This window comes from Nipponia nippon, unplaced genomic scaffold (genome assembly GCF_047370975.1).
Source record: "Nipponia nippon isolate SJK-2023a ecotype South Korea unplaced genomic scaffold, ASM4737097v1 scaffold_3, whole genome shotgun sequence".
Taxonomy (NCBI): domain Eukaryota; kingdom Metazoa; phylum Chordata; class Aves; order Pelecaniformes; family Threskiornithidae; genus Nipponia; species Nipponia nippon.
Window position 1 is genome coordinate 115,883,126 of NW_028262347.1, and position 21,186 is coordinate 115,904,311.

The 21,186-nt window shown below is 39.3% G+C and overlaps 1 long non-coding RNA gene across 1 annotated transcript; it reads right to left on the reverse strand.

Moving 5' to 3' along the window:
- Positions 1-9,117: 9,117 nt before the first annotated feature.
- LOC148054858 (uncharacterized) lies at positions 9,118-20,460 on the reverse strand. The gene is made up of 3 exons (XR_015706570.1): positions 20,352-20,460; positions 11,847-11,906; positions 9,118-11,754 (listed from the first exon to the last, which is right to left on the reverse strand). It is a non-coding gene; the product is annotated as an uncharacterized LOC148054858 (long non-coding RNA).
- Between the last annotated feature and the right edge of the window lie 726 nt (positions 20,461-21,186).

Sequence of the window (21,186 nt, forward strand, 5' to 3'; positions counted from 1 at the left end):
ACAGAAGTCCTTTTTTGAGAAAATAAGATGAAATAATGTGAAAGAAAATACTATGGATTAGCTGTGCTGAACAGTCAGAAAACTAATGGCTGACAGAACCCACCAGTTCTTGGCAGGCTAACTATCCAGAGCTAGGGATTCAGACTCAGCCCAGGACACAGAGGACAGAGGTACCTGTCTCCTATTTCCCTTCATGAAAGAATAATCAATAGAAATTACCAAATTTCTATCACAACCCTGGAAATAGAAGATTGATGAAGAAAACAGTTTGAGCATCTGATCTAAAGCTAGCATCAGTTACAACAAGAGTCAAAATTTGTCAAAATTAGTAGATCAGGCCTTCAAGGTTGTTTCTACTGATTCTACTGTTTCAATGTTTCAGATATCACTAAATGGCATAAACACTGATAAATTCCCAGGAAAAACACAGATTGAACAGATAGCGTACCAGACCCTTGTGCATCCCGATCAGGCTCCTCTCAGAACACATAACGGGCTAAACATACTATTTGACTGTTCCTTGAGGCTGCACAAGTATTTTCTCTTTTATTTCATAGTTCAGGTTTAAGATGCCCTCCTGCAGAAGTGTGATATTAGCTTTATAGTCTTTATATAAAACATTTTTCTCAAATAAAACAATTACAGCCAGGACAGTAGCAACAACACTCTCTACATTGCCCCATGAATATTAACTTCATAATCTGTGTCAATTAGGGGTAATTTGTGCTGTAGACCAATATACACTATGACGGACACTGGAATGAGACCAGTGGCATATTTTAAAACATAATGTCCAAACAACTATTAGGCAGCAAAGTCTTCCAATTTTTGCTGACCTGAAATTAATATAAAACCATGATTAAGAGATATATAGGCTCTATACTTATATGGTTCTCCTGATGTTTCCAACCAGGACCATTTACATCTGCCTTGTTTTGGTTTTCTGTTTGTTATTTCTGTTCCTGAAGTACAGAGCAAACATCTAGTCTCCTAGACACCAAAGGCAAAACTTACTCATTTTTTTTCTGATAATAAAAAAATCCACAAGGAAATGAAGAAAATCATGCATTCAGATGGGTAGATATTAAAAATTCATTTTTCTCTATAGGCAGAAGGCATAAGGGAATTTTTAAAGAAAAATCCTCGTATGACCTGTGATAATTTTTGTAGAGTGATTGACAGGAAGATAAGCACTTCATTTAATGTTAATCATATCATCAAGATTGGCTAATTTTTTGATTCAGGACATAAACAGGCGTAAAAGCCACATCTGGAGGAGACAAAAATCTCGGGATCTCTTCCAGTGAGATTAAATGGAAGACGATTGCAAGATTGTCTGCCAAACAGAAGTTTAGACGTCTTTAGATATATATAGACGAAACCTGAAAAGTTACCTTGGCTCCATAGCCAAAATAATAGTGTTTTGAATATGGAAGTTCAAATACAGAAGAAGTAGTCAGAAATACTTGAATTGGAAATAGAAGTTTAATATGAAATTTGAAACATACATTTCTAAAATCAGAATAATACAATGATAAAGAAAACCTACTAAGGCTGGATTGTTTGTTTCTCAAACCCTCCTCTGAGGGCCACATATCTTTTAAGACGACAAGCTTTTGCCAGACTGAATCTGCTGATCTCAATGAAGGAGAAACAAGACAAAATTGATGAGCCTGGTTTTTTAGACTTCCAGACTACATGTTCTGCTGTTTCTTTTTGACCTATGATCTATGCTGTTACCTGTGGTTCAGGTGTAGGACTTAATAAGAGAGGGTTTTTTGGTTGGTTGGTCAGTTTTTTCCTCCCCCCCCCCTTGTATAAGAAAGTGATTACAAGATGTAAGGATATTATTAGGGATTTCACTAGCGTCCATAAACTGGTACTTTATTTCTGTAGTAATGTTCACAGATTCTTTATAGGCAGAGTGGCTTAAAAGCCACCCTTTCTCTCAGTCCCTTAGTTTCTCTTGTCAGTTGTCTAAATCTGTCCTTCTGCAGCAGACATCAGCCACTCTCCCTTTACTGGAAGCTAAGCAAACAAAGCGGTACAAGTTTCAGTATCACTGGCTCTTACTGGGTACCCTGTAAAACCGAGAAGCAAGAGAAGCCTCACAAGGAGGTACAACTGTTTTGCTACACAGGCCAGCAGCCCACTGGACTATTTCTGTACCTTGCCATTCTATATTGCATCTCTTCTGGACAAACCGTACCATCTATTTTTGCCTTTGGTTGTCTTCTTTATGACTAGGAAATACATTGTGTTCTTTTGACAAGCCCTTTGAATTCTATTGAGTTAAAAAAAAAGGTACTAAACAAACCAAAAAACCCAAAGCAACAAAAAAGGCCTCTCCTTAAGAGTTTGCTATGATTCATTATTTGACCTCCAGGATGTGAAGCACCAGACGCAGGAATAAGTGTTACATAGTACATTCAGTGTTCAAAGGAAGAATTTTAGAAAACTTTATTTACTGATTGAAAACAAAAATTAATTTTAATCACTGATCATAAGAAATGCATAGTTTTGAATGGAAAAGGCTCTGCATCTATTAACAATCCTTGCTAGCATCCATCACTCAGGAGGGAGTACTTAGTTTTGCCTTGCTTTTCTGCTATTTTTCTGCTATTTGTCAATGATGTAACTAGAGTCGGAGTTATTCCAGAGAGCAAATTCCAGTCAGTAAACTGACAGAGAAGTGAATGAGGCTCTCTACATGACAGTCCCTTCTCCCTGTATAATGGCTAGACAAGTCTATTCATAAATGGCCCTTGGATTCCATTTAAAAGCCTATCAGCTCAGTAGGAAAAGTCTTCTAAAGCCTTCTGACTTATGGAGAAGAATCTCTGCTAGCTGGCCTGAGGGCAATTTCTTCCCTCTGTTTACCTCTCCTTGAGAGGTAGCAGCCCAAATCCATTACTGTCTAGAAAACCCTGTTCATAAAATGGAAAAAAAGAAAAAAGGAAAGAAAAGAAACAGAAAAGACCTTCAGAGCTGAGGCAAAGAGATGGTCAGGGTATTACATCCTTTGGTCCACGGAGCATGTTTGACAAGGAGTGCATGAATTAGGACCTAATCCAAGATCCACCCAATTACAATCTCTCTTCTGACTTTTGTGGGGTCAGACCCATAAAATTTTCCGTGACAGTATTATTTACTTTATGAAAGCCTTTTGTCAGAGAGGAGGCATTGCAGGACTGCATGGAAAGCCAGCGATAGGATCAGAGAGCCAGTATGCCTGCTTTGACTCTGACTTTTGCTAAATCCTTGGAGCTAACATAACCCATTAGAATGAAACTCAATCCCTGCGTGGCCCAAACATACGGCATGGACTAGACCATCATGTGTGCTTGCTGGCAAGGCGTTCTGCTCCCTTCACAAAGGACTGACTTTTCCTTCTCTCTGCAAAATGAATCCCCACAATAGCTGTGGCCAGCACCTGCAACACCTCCTCCACAGGGAAGAATGATTATTTGGGATTCTTAATTGATACAGGTTACTTAGATCCCATAATGAGGTATCAACAGGTCCAATGGAAAAGACTCCTTTTCCATTGACAGCAAAAGACGTTGAAATGTTGTTCAGGGCAAGTCAGGCCCCTGGACAACTCAGCAAAATAAAAACTCCTGTTCTCCTTTTGAGCTCCTAATGCATACAAAGCTTCAGCAGAGGACTTGCTGCAGGCTGGGAAGGTTACAGTGGCCATTGCCATGGTTGCTGTCTCCCTCAGCAGCCTCTCATGGTGGGACAAGGAGTTACTATCAGGCAGGCTCATGCTGCTGCTACCAATTCACTTTGCCACTGAGCTGCTTAAAGACTTTTGTCTTGAGAAGAGCCCTTATCTATCATATATGAACACAACAATGCTGAGGGAACAAGCTCCACGCTTCCCTGGAGACCCCAGCCTGCTGGCACTGAGCCAAAGTGCCTCTTCTATCCCTTGGGGTAACTGTCTGTGCCCCTCTTCTCCCACCGCACCCCTTCACAAGCTCACACAAAGCCTTTTGTTCCCCACCACTGCATCTCCTGCTTCTGGCCTCTTTACAGGTGGAACCTGTAAAGCAGCAACTGGGAGTCCCTCTTCTCCACCCCAAGGATCAAGCCTTCCTCCAGCAGGCTTTTACACCTCCGCTAGCACCCCAGCTATCCAGAGAAAGCAGCAGCCCCAAACCCTAATTAAGTTCCTTCCTCCCTAAATACCACACTCCATGGCATGCAGGGCTGCTGCCACATTTCTAGGAAGCTGCAGGTTTCCCCAGGGGTGCCTATAGCCTGGTTACTGCCTTCTTTCTTCCTTTTATTACTACCCAAAACAGCTCACCTGAAGATAAGTGATTTTATAGATTTGCACTCTGGTTGATCAGTGACAGAAAAACAAGCAGTAAGATGTTCTCTGGCTGCCACAGTTGTGCTGGAAAACACATGGGTTTTGATTTCTAGGTCTTTCTAGAAAGACAGGCCTGAGCACAATGTCACTCGCACTCAAGCACTCAGACAAAGCTCGATGGGGAAACTGAGGCTTGAAAGACAAAGTCACTCAGCAAAGACACAGAGAAACTCAGTAGCAGATTAGAACAAATCAGATAATTTATAGTAATTTCAGGTGGCTCATGCAGAGTCATGAGAAGAAAAGGCCTCCCTTGAGTCAACTTGCACTTAAGGTGGATTTCCTCCAAGAAGATATTTGGCTTTGTTTTGCCTTTTTTTTTTTTTTAATCAGAGCCAAAAAGGGATAAAAATAGCTTTTAATCACTGTAAGAATCCCATTTAATCAGACTACTGGCTGGGTTAATTTCTTTAGCAGTTATGAATTAACCTAATCACTGCTTGATTTAACTAGGAGCTTTGATACTATAATATTAAGTTTTGCAGTTAGTTGCCTGCATCTCTATGTCTGTTACAACACTTGCTCACAGAAAAGGGTTGCAGAGAGGTCTTAAATGCAAAGCCTCTGACCAAATTTCTATGAATGCCCATGCTCCGACTTTGCTATTCTTATTTACTGAATGTGCATATTTAAATAATTACTATGAATTATCCTATGAAGCATCTAAAGTGATTCTGATTATGCAAACTTAAACCAAGTAAACAAATCCAGTGTTTCCTAACTAGACCAGATACCAGATATCTGAAGAGGAAAGGAAGATGAGAATCTGGAGGAGATGTGGCCTTTTTCTAGAGTGGCATGATTTGTGTCATGATCATATTCCCCACAATTCTTTTGCCAGGGAATTCATTCAAACATTGGATTCATACATTTTTGGCTACCTACTTTAAAATGCACAAGCTAATTAAAATCAACTCACTGTTGAATTTGGAAAGAAAAAACATCACAGGCAAGACACAAACTGGTTAATGTGAAATCAGATGTAACAATAATATTAGAGCAAGCTGCAACCCATAGCCCAGTGGAGTCATGGCCAGAGGATTTTTCTGAAACCATATGGTATCTGCCATGAGAATGGGAAGAAATGTTGTTCCTAGCCACATAGCTGTCTGAAGCATGGCAGATGGAGGGAATAGTACATGTACCAGCATATCTAATTAGCTCACAGACTTTTAATTCCTCTGTTGTTTTTAAAATGCCACTCTTTCAAAGTCTGATCCAATGTCCATGGAACTGAAGGGAAGTTTTTCTACTGACTCTGGTAGATGCTGAGCTCAAACCCACAACAGAGAAAAAAAAAAAAAAAAAAAAAAATTTGGCTGCTGACTAGTTGCAGAGTTGTTTGCAAGATGCAGGCAAGAGAAAGGAGTGGATCAAAAGCAAAGTGGAGACTGGGCTACTTCTGACCATTAACTGCTCACAGCTTTACTGTGGGTCTATAATGAAGCAGAGATATTTCCAGCTCAATCCAGTCTGGGGCTGCTGTTGGGTGTTCTTCTATTGATATTAATATACACACTGAAGGCTGGTTTCCATTTTCCATTTTTTTTTCCTCTTCCTCTCAGAAAATATTTTTCTCTCCCAATTAAAGTGCTGCTCCTTCTATTCCCATATTGTTGTCTCTTCTTCATCTCATGCTCCTGCATGTTGACATGCTTCAAGGCATCAGGCTGTGCCAGGGATCCCACTCCCCCAAGGGTGGCTCCTTCTCACACCAGCTGCCTGGCTGGGTCTAGTTGCTGTGCTTCATCCTCTGCCAGCTCTCCTCCTCCTAGGGAAAATGCAGTCATATAGATGAGGGACAGTCACCCACTTGCCCTGGGGCCTCCGACAGCTTCTCAGGAGCAGAGTTTCTTCTGCACAAGGGGAGCACTTACTGCAGTGATTCATGGCACAGCAGAGGGATGCAGGCTCAGCTGAGCTGTGAAGAAAGAGTTTGTTTTCTTTTGCTTTGTGAAGGAGGCAGCAGACTGTGTAGGAAATCTCTGCCCCAGGTCAGCACTGACCTTGTTAACGGTGCCTGATCATGCTGGACTGGGAAGAGATCCACTCCCTTTATTTATCTGCCAGAGGGAGCCAAGCTGATAGCTGCCAAGACAGCCCTCATACAGCCCAGTATAACCAGTCACACATGTTCAACTCTGCCAGTCTGTACCCAGGGCTGGCCTGAGCTAACCCATGGAGAGGGGTTAGTGACAAACCATTGACTTGTGCTTTGATAACACATTTCCTCAAACAAACCAGTGGTTGCTGAAGAGAGGATGCATTGTCACCTCTACCTCTTACATAAGGAGGTACAGATACATGGGTGATTGTGTGACTCAGTAAGGTGAAATGAAGACTTTGGGGCAAGATTCATAATTCAGTCCTAAACATTGTCATTCAGCATCATGGGGCATCTTACTCAACTTGGAAATGCATTTAAAATAAAAATCAGTTCCTGTGGCTGTGAGTCAGCTGGTTCTAGAGATGAATGGTTTGGATAACTGTTCCTTTCACTGCTGTGTGCTTGAGCATATCTAGGGGTTAGAAAAAGAAGAAGGAACCCTTCCAGAAAAGCAGCCTGTTTTTATTCTACCTCCCTTCTGAGATCCGAAGTCTGTTCAAGCATCCTGACCTTGATTTGCTACACAAGACAAGACCAGAGTGGACATGCCCTGAACCTAATTTTCACACAGGAAGAAAGATAGATACATTTTCAGGACTTGAAGTGCATTTTTTATAAACAAAAACAGAAATATAACCCCTACATAACACAGTTAAAACCACATAAAGAGTGGAGGACTTGCTCACACAGATGTACATTGCTGCTCATTCCTGTGATGGGCATACAGCTAAGTTTGTAAAGGTTTAACACAATTCCCATGCAAGAATATGGTCAGAAACTTTATTGTCCAGGTAGCCACATAGTTGTTTGGGTTTTTTGTCCCCGTTCCGCCCCCCCCCCCCCCCCCCGAAAAATATTTTTCCTTTTAGGGACATTATTTCCATACTCTAAGAGCACACATGCATATTCACACATTATCTGGGCTGGCAACTGTGCTAGGGGCTACCTGGTTCTTCCCCAACCCACTAGATCCAGCTCAATAGTTTCTCTTTTAGAATTATTACCCAATGGGAAGTTAGATCTTTAAACCCTCTTAGCATTCAGCAAGATTTCAGTTCAAGTCCAGGTTTTTGGCTTAAGTTTCAGTTTTACTTGAGGACTCTGCCTTTGAGAAATGGATAGGAAACCTCCCTAAAGATATTTGGACTGAGATGCCAGTGTAGGACAGCACGTAAAGTTTGAGCACATGTTCAAGGCAAGGGTGTAATTCCTCCTCTGTTCTTGGAGGATTCACCTTTTTAAATTCTTTATAGCAACTCTTAAAGTATTTTCTAAATCAGCTCCAAAAACCACCAGACCTACTGCTACATGGGCTGATATAAGTTAATTTTATATTTAGGTTTGGCCCATGAATAACCGTAGTCAAAACTAAAAGATACTTTCCTTCCCTCTTCTAACTAAATATAACCAATTAAAACAAACCCCCCAGCTTAACCAACCTCAAAACTCAAAGACAGAATTTACCTTTTTTTCCTGACTTGACATTCAGAATTTTCTAGTTTGATTTTTTAAAAGATTTTTTTCATATGAAAAAACATTTCCCAAGAGTGATTTATTTTTTAAGTCCTTTTTAGATTGACTTGCTTGTTTTGCTTGACATTTTCTACTCCACAGTTTTAACCACATTCATAATCCACTCAGCATATGATAAAATCTGAGAAAATTCAGTCAGATAACCATTAGGGTAAGTAGAATGAGACACATTGCCTACTTAACCTTATATATTGCCAGCAGGAATTGCTTTTGCTTCCAGGGAAAGAAACCCTACTTAGCATGTAGATCTTCAATTATTAAATGTAATGACTCAGAAGAAAAAGTTGGTTTTTTCTGTCCTCTGGAGATAAGTAGCTTATGACTTCAAGAACAATGGTAAATACCCCAAAGCTTGAATTCTAGATAGCAGCATATCTACAGCTTTGCAAGTCAATACAGAATTCGTGCTTGTTTAGCAAACCCCAGCATTTCATATATTGAGATGTGAAGTGACTGGCAAACTCACTCAAGGAAAAAAAGGAATAAGTATATTGAAGGATGGAAGCATCTCACTAAAGGACTAATACATACATTTTTCCTTTGGTTGCCAGTCTGAAGGTAGGTCAGTCATCACCAACAGACGTAATCCATATGTTATTTTTGAAGTGCCTGACTCAGGTGGGATGTAGGATTCAGAGGGATTTTGTCAGTCATGGGCTGAGTCACCTCTATTCATTGTAGCTATGTATTAGATTAGAGCCTTATACATGTAGGTCCACAGGAAATCCACTCTGGAGAGCATTCCATGCTACCAGCTGCCAAGCCACAGTGCTGTGGTCCTTCTAATAGCCCTTTTGAAAAACAGAGACATTGAACTGTGGCGCAGATGGGGAAGATCAAGTTTCCTACTCAAACTGAAAAGTACCTGTACTCTTTGAGGTTGAATTCGTCAGCACTCATATTAGAATTTATGCTTAATTTTCACGGAAATAATTAGATAGCAGAAAACTTTCTGCAAAAGACTGTCACATATAATACAAACTACCCTCCCCCCAAAAAATAATTACTACAAAAACCAGAAGAGCTTTATCATTGTATTCTTGACTGCACACTGTTCATTATCAAACATTGAACTGTACACACATAGTAACTTTCTTTAGCTAATTTACTTCATCTTGAACTTTGAGAGGATGTTTAGAGTTTAGCACACAAGGATCACCCTTACATTTCAGATAATACACTACAAGCTCTGAGTAACATAATGAAGCTGATAACACAATGAAATTGCTGAAGAGATGTATTTAATATCAAAAGGAAGAAACACAGTATTTTACCACCAGGGAGTTTCTTGAGAACCAGAAAAGCAAAGGAAATAAATTATCCATTGGCTAGGAAGAGTTCAGATCTTAAAAATATTCCTTAAGCATCAGCTGCAGGGATATCACTCACCCAATTCCTTTGGCAGCAAAACAGTGATATCTCATTCATAGAAAAAATGAATTATGGAAGTGATCAATGCAATGCAGCCCTGAAGTAGCAGGAGTCCAGAACATCAAGTTCTATGTACAAAGCATACATGAGGTCACTGGTGCTCAGTGGGCCATGGAGGGAACTTCCAATTATTTTACTCAGAAGAGAGACTGGTAATAAACTTGCTTCATATCAGCAGTGTTAGATCTTTTTCATGCTACTTTGAAAAGACTAGTTTATATTTATGAAACTTCTATTTACTGATCAACAAGCAAACAGCATCTGACTACTCCAGAGTGAACAACAATAACCAATAAATCGCAGCAGAAGTCAGGATAACAGTTGTTGAGAAAAAGATGGTATATGTACTGAAGAGGGACATATTTCCAGATACCATCTTCTCAGGAGATGTTCTGGAACAACATGAAGTGAATGATGAACGTTGTCGGTGCTTATCAACTTGAGTTGAGTAATGGGGGATCATGGACAGAAGCATACTTTCAGGAAGTGCTGTAAGGTTGTGGAGAAGAGATTGTGGAAACGACACCATGCTCTGAGGCCTCCTGGGAGCAGGAACACAGGGAATGTGGCTGAGAAAGCAATGCATTGAGCCTGACACTACAGACTTCCACTATCTCTCTGTATGCCTGTGTCCTGGACCACAATCCACAACCCTTCCAATGTGTTGAGCCCGAGCTAGCACATCAAGCTTAAAGCCAGACTTAGGTGCTATGAGCCCAAGCATACCAGTATAGCAACATGGATACAGGCATCCAAACACATTTGTCCAGATAACTGTACGTGAAGATATGCCAACATCTGCCATAAAAATACAGTCGTAGTATAGTGACTAGACAGCTCTCACTGTTGGCTTAGAGGAAGACCAGGGCCAGACACAGGTGACAAGTACGGGCTGGAAGATCTGCACAGACACAGGAATTACAGGTCTCCGACACAAGAGAGGATATCCTGTTTCACACTAAGCATGGAAGACTCACTGGCAGGCAGAGGGATATCTTTTGGGACATACAGAGAGATAGCCATATTAATCACGCGGTGGTGCTAGTGGAGAGGCATATTTCATGATCGAGGCTTAAAAATATTGCACACTGAGCAGTTACTTCACATATGATTAGAATAAAAATTACTATGCAGGACTGTTGAGTCTGGATCTGATCAAGCTAGGGAAAAGAGAATATGGTAACAGATATTTACCATGACCCAACACCAATCATACTCTGAAGGAATACTATTAGATATCTATGTCTGTTGTCCTTAAAAAAAAATAATAACACACCAAACAAAACAAACATACACAAAACCTGAAAGGCCTGGGTACCATCATGGAGATCTGAACTAAAAATCTCTGCTCAGGATACAAGTGACATATCAGATAATAATAGTAAGGGGAAAAAAATAAATAGGAATATTGTATAGCTTTGAAATATATTAAAAATGCAACAAAAGAAAACCTCAGTCTTGAAATCTTCAAATTCTTCCCATTCTGGAAGGGAAGAAATAAGTTTTCTTAATGGTGTGCAGTGTAGCGCAGCAGAAGTTGTCTTGCAGTGCAGGAAATATTCTTTAAGGAACAAATAGATTTGAAAGATCAAGGAATGAAGAGGATAAAACCAACAACAGAAACCAAAACAAACCCTGAATAGAGCCTTAATTATACATTTTGAGTAAGAGAGCTCTCTGGCTGTTTTTGTTTTAATGTAATTTTAAATCAAAGTCCTTCAAGTACTATGGAGAGAATGTAGATGTTAAATCAGACTGCTCCTTAACTGTTGTAAATCTAAGATATTTTGCATTTTCTGCTCAGATCACGTTTTAGGCCCTTTTTGCGTGTGCATTGGTGATTAACCTCTGCAGAGGAAATGGAAGGGGCTAAATGAATAATCCCAATTAAATATGGCAAAAGCATTTATCAGTCCAACAGTACATCTTTTCTCTCCCTTTTGTTGGGCAGTACATACGTGATGTCCGCAGGAAGGAACCCTCCAGAAAAGTATCTGGGTAGTAGCATTTCTCTTATCCACTTGTTAATTATCAGAAAGACTGGTGCAGCAGTACAACAGGGTTTGCCTGCTGTCTTTACACTTAGGTTGCAAGGTATGTATCAGAGTTCTTCTGAAGGCTTTTCTGCAGCTCTTGGCTTCCTTAATCTAAAAGCTTCACACATCAGTCTCCTAGCTTCCTTAATTTAAAATTCATACATCAGTCTCCTACATTAAGAGTGTGTGTGTGTATGTACACACACACACACACACACACACACGAAGCACCATGATGGCCATCCTTCTGTGAAGCATTCCATTGCCTGGAACAAAGCATGAGAGATTTTGAGGGAAAGTGTTCTTTGATACTGTATCCAAACACAGTGTCTGGCCATTGTTTAGTAATGTGGCATACCTTTCCTCTCCAAAAAGCATTCCCTTGACCCCAGCATTTTTTTTCCTGCCTAAAAGATACCTATGAGAAAGAAAAGGAATAAATTAATCAAAAGAAAAAGTCCTATCCATGCAAAGATTAGCACCAAAAGAAGACTCAGAGATTCCACAAAATCCCTAAAGTTTCACTACTGGTTTCACAGTGAAGACTTTCTGTGAGAAATATGGAATAAATCTCAGGACAGAGAACAGTGGGTTATAGTGAAGATCGAAGTCTCCTAGTACATAAAAATAACTAAGTAAAGTGCCAAGACCTTTTAAATCCACTTAAACGCCAGCATTCAAGAAATCCTACAGCAGCTGGTGGAACTGCTTGTGTGTCTTCAGCTGAGTGTACATGTAACCTAAACAGTTATGAAATAAACAAAAAAAAATTCAGTGTCATATTTCCTAGTTCAGATTAAAAACTGAAGTTGATTATACCTTATTAAACCTTATCTAGACATGTTCAGTCCAATATGGTTTATTTTCTAATCATGCTTGAAATCTTAAAATTCCTGTTAGGATTTCTAGGATCCAGTGGTTTCACTGGCAAAACACTTTATTCAGTTTCATGGTGTTTCTGGAGAGAACCTGAACCTATGGAAGCACAAAAAAAGTGTAAAATAGAAACTCATTTGGAAGCTAGTATCCATTATGTCTGATGGGACTAGAGGAAGTGGCCTCAAGTTGCGTCAGGGGAGGTTTATATTGGATATTAGGAAAGATTTCTGCACCAAGAGGGTTACTAAGCATTGCAACAGGCTGCCCAGGGAAGTGGTTGAGTCCCCACCCCTGGAGCTATTTAAAAGACATGTAGATGTGGTGCTTAAGGACATTGTTTCGTGGTGGACTTGGCAGTGTTACGTTAATGGTTGGACTCAATCTTAAAGATCTTTTCCAACCTAAATGATCCTATGATTCTTTTTTTTCCCCACTTACAAAAATAAAGTTCAACCACATTTTATTGGACTTGATAACAAGTTTTTCAGAACTTCTGTCAGTGAATCTTTCAGTGGGAAAATTCTTCTTCTCTTGCATAAGTTACTGTTATTTAAGCAGGGTTATGATAAATGGTCACCACAGTCCTTCTGGCCTTATGGTCTATGAACCTAATTAAATAAATTAAAATGGAACAAAGATGAAAGGATAAGTAAAAATGGGTCTAATAAACTCATCTATTTAGTGGGGGAAAAAGTCAAGACAGGTTCAGAAATGTGGTTTGTACCTGTTAAAAAAGCAAAAACTCCTACAAGACTGTTTTAAGATAACATCCTCAACCAGGTCTGGAGAGGAGCACTTAGAAATGATACCTAAACCACCCATATTCCAGGTATCTACTCATACAAGTTAGGTGGATGAAAGAGAAGATCAAAAGGAAGCTTAAGGAAGATAATTCTGATCGCCAAGTACTAAATAGACTGTAACAAAGAGGAAAGGAGTTGTTTCTTTTCAAAGTCCATGGTGAGGCTGGCAGCCTCGGAGTCTTTCAGAACAAACTAGGTGAGCATCAAGCAGCAGTGCCACAGACACAGCTGATCCTGTCTGACAAGTGGACATGCACTAGATGAGCTCGAGATCTATTCTAGTCCTACTTTCCCAATTTTGTCTGCTAGAGAGGATCAGGATATAAGTTAACTCATCAGAATGAAATTCAAATAGGTCTTTTGTGTTCAGCACAACCCTCCTGGGAATGAAAAGCCAAATGGACTCTTGACATTTACAGCTTGCTACGTAGATCTCTTCCTGCCTAATTACAATGAAAAAAATATTTGTATGAATTGAATTTCTTTCTAATTTAATCTCTTTTGGGATTATATGTAGGGAATTTTGGATTAGATTTTAATATTTTAGATGGAAAATAAAATACTTGTGATTGTGTTTGTTTTTTTACCTGATTTTGTCTGTTCTTAAACGACACCATTGTCATGTTCCTCTGATATACTTCACCTCTAAAGGCTCATTCAAGGACACTAGGGCAGACTCCAATCTGAGCATAGAAGTGATGTTTATGGTTACACACAGATTAAAGCTAAATGCCAAAGTACAAAAGAAGGCATGCTAAAGGGTAAGTATTAAAAAGTAATAACACAGAAGAAAATTGCTTGGAGCAGGTGAACAGTTTCATTGAAATTCCCTTTGTGCCGAAATGTAGACTTCTGCCCTTTGCTCCAGGAAAAAATCAGAAAATACTTGATAAAAAATATGGAGATTTCTCAATTTTATCATAACCAACACATTCTTATCTCTTAAAAAAAGCTAGCTGAATGTTCTTCCCACTCAGAGCTACTAGTGAATATAGCAAGCAAGAAATTATTTCTATGTGTATCACAGAAAACATAAGAAAATAAAGGGGTTTGTTTCAGACTGTAAAGTTTTAAGTAGTATTCTATGGGACAGTCTGAATTTGGGCACAAAGAAACAGAAAATAGGTTCCCAATGAGGATTCATTTACTTTGCAGTATAGAAGAGAGAAGCTAAGAAACACAGAAACAGGGAGATAAAGCAGTAAATTGCTCAACAGAGAGATGGGCAGGAGGTAGAGCAAGAGAGTGATGCACTCAAAGCAGCAGAGTAAGTCCTGCTCTGACAATTGAACCATAACGTGAAAATCTGTATCCAATGAAAACAAAAGTTTCAATGACTTCTCAGATTTATTGATTGAAGAATGCTTGGGCAGCCTGTTATTCCTCAACTATTCCCAAACACCTCCCATTATAATTCTCTCATTGAAAAGAAACTTTTCAGAAGTTAAGGCCCAGTCACCTCTTTCCTTCAAGATGAGTCATATGGCTCTGCAATAGGAGTTACAAGAGCAAGTAAACAGTCTCCAGCCAACACTGAGAGCCAAAAAAGGTGGCTGTAGAGCAGTAGCATGCTGGAGCTGTCTCTGCTAAATACCTGCTCTCAACATATGATACAAGGGATGCTGCAGTCAAGAAACTTGCCCGGCTTCAAGGGGAGAGTCTCTACTCACTGCACTGGTACAGGATTTCCTTGAGAATTCCAGAAAGTAACTTAATCTCATTGTCTTATTTTTCCTCATCTGGAAAACTAGGTCAGTGATTTTTCTTTTATTTGACTATTCTGACTAAAATTCTCCAAGACAGAGGCATTCTTTCCTTCACTGTAGTTAACTCTAGCCATACAAAATTCAGAACGTCTGTTTTCTGAACTTTGAGGTATCTTTCAGCTTTTCACTGCAGACAAGGGCTGGGAACTTGATGGGGGTTTTTTTTACGAAAAAAAGGTTGTATAGTCATAGGACTTCTAGGGTTACAGCTTTAAAGAGGCAGCCAACATTACATTGCCAATAATAAAACCACAGCAATTTTGTTCTGTGTTTACGCATGATATGTGGATTCAATCTGCTTTAAGGCTTGTAGGTACTCATTTAAAAATTATTAAGGAAACCCTCCACTTCAGCTTTTCAGCAATGGAAGGCTTGCTCCTCAACTTCTGCTTCTCCCTCTTTCTGCCGCACCATCACTCTACTACAAGAACATCCTGCATAGAGCTAAGCTTTAAGGACAAAAGTGGTGCTTTGAATCAAGAGATTCTGCTGGTTCTCTGCAATAAACATTCTCACCACTGCATCTACAGACCTTTGGAGCCAAAGAAGGATGTTTGCCCTCTGACTTTTGCTGTTCAATGGAAAGCATTCAAATAGAATGAAGTCTCCTGAGATCTTGGAAAGACTCTGAGTTATCACCACATGACACGATGTACTTACTCTGGCCATGCTATGAAAAACACAAAACAATGGGATTAACTTTATTTACCCCAAGGCAAAAGAAAGAAGGTCATTCCAAACTTACCTTCAGCAGGATACAACCTTACAGATAAACAGCTTCTGTAAAAGTTAGAGAAACTAGTTCTGAAAAGAATTTGTTGGAGTCAAGAAACCTCGCCTTGAGTTACTGGAGGGGTAATAGATTTATCATGTCCTTAGATCCATTCTGCACTACAAATCTCCCAGATGAGCTGGTCAAGACAAAAATTAAACTCAAGACATAAGGGTCAAGGGTAAATAGTCTGATTAGTAGTGTTCAGAAGTAATATAACTGCATGATTTATAGTTTTCCTTACCACAAACTCTAGCAGCAGTAGAGGTTGCAGCTATTTCCTGGTAAAGAGACCTTGTTTCAACCTGGTGCTGCTCAGAATACTTAAAGTGAGTTGTAAAGCCATTAAACACCATTAAATGTTACAGCCAGATTTAATGACAATAGAAATTGTTTTGTGGAAAGCTCTCTATTACTGCAGTCAATGGAGAGAAATGGAGATTTCCAGGTAGCATTACATTTGATCTCAAGCTAGTAGAAATTTAAATGATCATTTGGAGGTGCCCACCTATTTCCATCCTCACCTGAAACCCAGAGGCAAGACAAGCAATTACAACCTACTTTCTAAATACAAGATTTGAGCTGAATTGGGTCCCAAGCTTTGTTCTCTCCCTGACCTAATTAGTATTCCTTACTCATCTTTCAGGTGAATTCTTATCACTGAATGTTGTCACTGATATGCCTGGAGTCATAATAATGTTTCCTATAATAAATGACAAACAATAAAAGCAATACATTGTCTAACTCCATCCATGTTTCCTTTTTGCACTTGATATATTTTCTTTTGAAATGTTACGTAGTACTAGGGGTTATGACACTGAAATGCTTCCAGGTAATAAGCTATGGATGTTTTTTTGCTATGAATGGTTGGGTTTCTTTCCCCCATCCAAGTGTATGCTAGGATGAAACTGAGACAATCAGAAATGGTTTTTGACAAGACAGAGTAGGCCAGCAGAAGAATAATGTGTAGGCTGAATATTAAAACTATCACCTGAGGGAAAGCCTTCTTGAGTTCAGTGTTTATTACAATTTACAAGTAGAACATTTCAATGAGAAAAGACAGGCAAAACTTAAGTTGATAACTTAGGTGTAAGGACAATACTTTTCCAGGATATAGAAAACACAAGTTCATATTCTTGGTCTGAATTGTGGATTTGCAATTCCTTTTATTAAGCAAACACTCTAATTCTGAGGTTATTTGCTTTCTGTGACACATCTTGTGTTTCAGTGAGAAATTCCATCTAAGGTCAGGTTGGAAAAAAAATACATTTTCCTACAACAGCTCCAGCACAGCAAGACTTTCCTAACCAATTCCAGCTCCAATGACATCTCTTGACCTTTTGTGTCAATTGAATGGCTCCATTGTGACTCTTTAGCTGTGTAAAAGGTCTTTAGGATTCAACTTGGTCAACCAGCTCAGAATGCCCCATGTGGAGGGGAAACTTAGAATAGCACAAAGGCATTCCTGCAAAATTAATCACTGATCCCTTTGCATGTATTCCCACCAAAAGCACTAGTTTTAATAGTAACTTTTGATGGGAAGGACATTTGTTCTTTGATCTCCAGAGTTAGCTCATTTCACAAATCGTAATGAATAATAGCAATTGATGCTTACCTCAGCACTAGAGCAAGGAATTTGATCTTTTCACCAAGCAGACAGAAATTCACAGTCTATGTGACCACTTTTCATATAATACAAGTCACAGATTTGTGAATGAAGACAGTTTGTATAATCTGACTCACAACCTTTGCAGGATATAGCAGAGTAAATTTACAGCATAGCTGCTACTTTGACAGGTGATCTGTCTTTTTATGACAGGGAGTAGTATGCACACAGACCAAGAGTTCTGTAAGTTCACATATTAATGTATCTTTTTTTTCCATGCGGTGTCCTAATAAAAAAAAAGTACATTTGCCTACTTGGGGGGAGGGTCAAGTTGTCAGTTGCAATGCTGTTCTTTACCTATTTCCTGGGCGGGGGGGGGGAGAGGGGGGGGAAGGGAAATCCTCCACTTTGAAAGTTCTATGGAAACAATTGTTGTTTGGATTTTTTTTTTTTTTTAAGCAATTTGTCAGTGTTGCTCACCATTTTCCCCTCCCAGCCTAGATTGTTCAACACTAATCTTTCTTCAAAGTAATTTTGAGAACCAAACTAGCCCTCTGCTACTCTTATTTTCAGAAACAGAAAACATCACCTCACCCATCTCCAGTTCCCAAAGTGCTTTGTTACAGCCAGTTGTATCTGTCAAAACAACATCGCAAACTATGTGCCCCCAAGATTGGCTGTTTGAGGAGAGGAATCACCATCATGGAGCGCCCTTCACTGAGCTGACTGAACATGTGGATTCGCTTCAGTCTGGACACCTTGCTAGAGATGGAAGAACCCAGGATCTTTATCTGTGGCAGAAAAACCACAGCAACTTTCAGCGCTTCACAGCTGAGACAAAAACATAAGAACAGCCACAAAATGAGAGACCGTGGGTTTACATAACACAATGTCCTGGCCTTCTCATGCGTTTCAAGTACTTCACGTGATGACTTCAATAATGGATTAAAAATAAGGACAGAAATCTAGTTTCTTTCACAAAAGGGACTACTTTCTACGTCTTTATCTGACCTTGCTACAAAGGCTTAATTAGGCTGGAATGTCTCTTTGAAATAAGACCATTTGCTTTGTTTATGTGTTCCCCTGATGCCACCCGTGGGACTCACTGTCACTTTGCTTTGTGCAGCAACCACAGACTACAGGACTAGTTGAAAGCATTGTACACTATCTTCTTCTTGAAACTGATGATCCACTCGCATTTTACTTGTTCCCCTTGTACTGCAGGGTTTATCTTCCTTATGATTTCCCAGCACATAAGGGACCTTTATGCTGTCTTTTCAAATCAGACTGAGCAAGAAAAGTCAAGCCTAACCAGTAAAGTGACATAATTTCTGAAGAATAACCCATCTTCAACTTCTCAGGTTGTCCATCAGCAGGTTACAGTGTGATCAAAGCAAGCCAAGAAGAGCCTGAGGTTTCTTGAAGAGGTTTCTGATAGGCAAGCCTGTGTTGCAGAGCTAAGAGGAGATAGTTATCCTTGAAGATCTGCTGGGGCTGAGAGAGTGATTTAAGCTAGAAGCAATATGCTTGATTCTCTCCCCATGCATCCAAACAGCAGAGAGGCCCATACAGCCTGCAATAAAGGACGTACAATCTTGGACACCACAGGGACAGCACATGGATGTTCTAAGAGTAACAGGGAGAATGAGGTTTTTCAGATAACTGTATCCAGCAGCTAAACCCTGCATGAAGTCATGAAACAGAAGGAAAAAAGGGAACAGGAAACAGAGTCACGAGACGGAAACCTATACCCAGCTTGGCAGCTGACCTATTCCCTGGCCATGGTCAAATTGCTTCATGTTTCTATAGCTAATTTCTCTTTATCCCTTTCTGGTTTTGACTTGTGCTGTTGAAGAGTAAGAGCTGGAAGAGAGACTGATTTGTGTTCAATATGTTTGTACAGTAATTAGCATGCTATCATCCTTTGATCAGGCATATAACAACAGTAATAAAGGGCCCAGTTTTATTCTGTGATGGATCTTGTCTAAAAAGTAATTTCATACACTCGTTGCTTTGACTTTCTCTGTAATAGTGTTGTACGTGAATGTAAGCATTAAAGGAATTTTTGCCTGTTTATTTCAACTGAACCGTCATTCCAAAGGGTAATGCCAGAAGCTGAGGTTGAAGCCCAACACCACTGTTATTCCTAAGCTTACCCGTTCTTCATAAACAGTTTGAAATGAAATTATATGTTTATATTGCTGTATTAATTTAAAGGCTGATGTATCAAAATATTTGAGTTTCTTTTATTATAGATTTACTAATAAGAACTTGCTTAAAAATAACATGTCCTATGAGATTTGTATTATTAAGCCATTTTTATCTGCAAAATGTTCTGCATCTTGCATTGCTAAAATGATGGGAAAATAAAATAATAAAAAAAAAATCTCCAACAATTTGCCAAGGTTTTAATTACAAGATTATAGGGCTGGAATTCTTCACTTTATTTTCTGCTAGATTTAGCAAGTAAGCAGCTATTTATGCTTCCTTTCCCATGCTCTGTTCTGCTATGTAACATACAGAAAACACACTGTGGTTTCTTCTTCTTTCTGAGGTTATGCCAATACTCAGGAATGTATGGAAACCAAGAGCTACGGAAGGATTTGTACCGACTTTAGAAAGAAAGTATGTAAATAGATAACTCTGGACACAAATACCAACATTAAAGAACAGCGAGATTTCCAAATCTAGGCTTTAGTTAGGAAATACTGAAATGAAGATTGTCTCCAAGACATTGATTGAGTCTCTTGTTTGCACTGAGCAGTATACATTATCTGGTACAGTCTTTGAATACATAGTTTTAATTTCAGGCAACTAGTCACAAGCCAATTACTCTCTACACCTGTTTAAGAGTACACACTGCTTACAAAGTGCCCATAGGATTCTTTAGGTTGTAGCGCTGGTATCATAGTCATTCAAAAGAAACAGGATCAGATCTTTTCAAGAACATTGGGTGTACCATTGAAAGTTTTGAGAAAAAATTTCCATTAAACAACTAATTTCATAGTTTGTTATGGAAGCTCTTCATAGCACTTACCTTTGCTTGCTGAACCAGAGAGGATTGTTGCTCAGGCTGCTCATCCACAAGAAATTAGTTCCCAGGCATTCTCCACTGATCACTGCACACCACCTAAATGTGATGGCTCAACCACAGCAAGATTAAGTCTACAAGACGACTTTTATACTGGTTTGAATTCTGTGCAACTGGTTGCAGGGAGCAGGGAATTGATTTGGGATTAAATTCACCTGCAGGATTTGGGATTAATTTCACCTGTAGCAGAAAAACAGTCTGTGTAAAGATATAGCAATTCCTAACCAACACTTTGTCTGGATCCCAAAATTTTTGTGGACCAAAAGAAACAGAAAGCTAAGATTGAAATAAGGCAAATCATGGTTATATCACAACCAGTTCAAATGAGAAAAAAAAAATGGTTAATAATACAATCTGCTCAGCTGGGCTGTACAGTGATAGGAAAAATCTGCAGGAGGAGACAGAAATATTACAGTAAAACATCTGAGCCAAACCCTGCCTTTGGGTTCAGCTGTATAAAAGACCTACTATTCTGTAATGCTAAAAATGTAGAACAGGAGCTTGTTTTTCTCACTTCATCCCATATGATCTCAGATAACACAAAAGATCTGAACAGGCTCAGTACAGAACTCTCTAATATTGTTAAGTCAAAAGAAAATGCTGGTTTGGCTTTATTTTCAAAGCTGCTTAGCAATGTGTATTCATATTTCGAAACTGTTGGTGAACACTGTCCTTGTAAGTCCAAGGTATTTGACTTCTTAGAGTTGTGTGGATTTTTCTGGAAATCACGGGAGACCCCCTTCAATTCAGGAATGTCTTGGGAAGCCCACAAGTGTTCTGC